The following is a 792-nucleotide window of genomic DNA, read 5'->3' on the forward strand; positions in this document are numbered from 1 at the left end:
CTAGACATTAAAAAAGAAAAAAAAGAAATGAACATCCTGTTATAGACCCTCTTTTAGAAAAGCTCAAACACGGCTCCAAGACCTGGTTAGGGCCCAGCAGGAAGGTCTCCTGATCACCACTTGGCTTCTCCTCACCAGGTGCTGCACTGCGGGCTGCCTCCCAGGGTGATTATTGCTGAGGGAGACCCTGGGGGAAGCGGACAGGTGCTGGGAGGGAGCGGAGGGAGTCGTGGGACCCCCACGGGGGGAAGGGGAGCCACAGGGGCAAATGCTCCCACCTTCTCAGTTTGCTGAGGACTCTGAGGCTGGGCCTTCTTAGGTCTCTGCCTCTCAACTTGCGCATCTGTGTGGGTCCAGCCGGCCTCGCATAAAATAATAGGCCTCTTCGCTTTTTCCCACATTTTGAAAGCAAAGTCAGGTTTTAATGGCCAGCTCTCTGCCCCTCGGTATTTTCTTTCAAGCAAAGGCCATGTTATTGTAAGATACTCCATTTCAATGGGGGCTATTCTTTGGTCCCCGGCAGACATTCCTGAGCGGTAGGTTTTAGGAGGCGGTCCAATTTTTATTGCTTCTGGTGTCCGATAACCTTGGAACGGGTGTCTGTCTCCATGCCCCCTAAGGCCGTGTTATTTCAGAAAGTTACAGCTCTTAAAATCATCCTCTACTAAAAGCAAAGTGCCACTAATTCTAAGTAAAGTGAGCTTTCCAAATAAGACCAGCTGTGAATGTTAAAAAGAAGAAGAAGAAGAAGAAGAAGAAGAAGAAGAAGAAGAAGAAGAAGAAGAAGAAGAA

The sequence above is a fragment of the Herpailurus yagouaroundi genome, unplaced genomic scaffold, assembly GCF_014898765.1.
Source record: "Herpailurus yagouaroundi ecotype Mexico unplaced genomic scaffold, PumYag 160, whole genome shotgun sequence".
Lineage (NCBI taxonomy): Eukaryota > Metazoa > Chordata > Mammalia > Carnivora > Felidae > Herpailurus > Herpailurus yagouaroundi.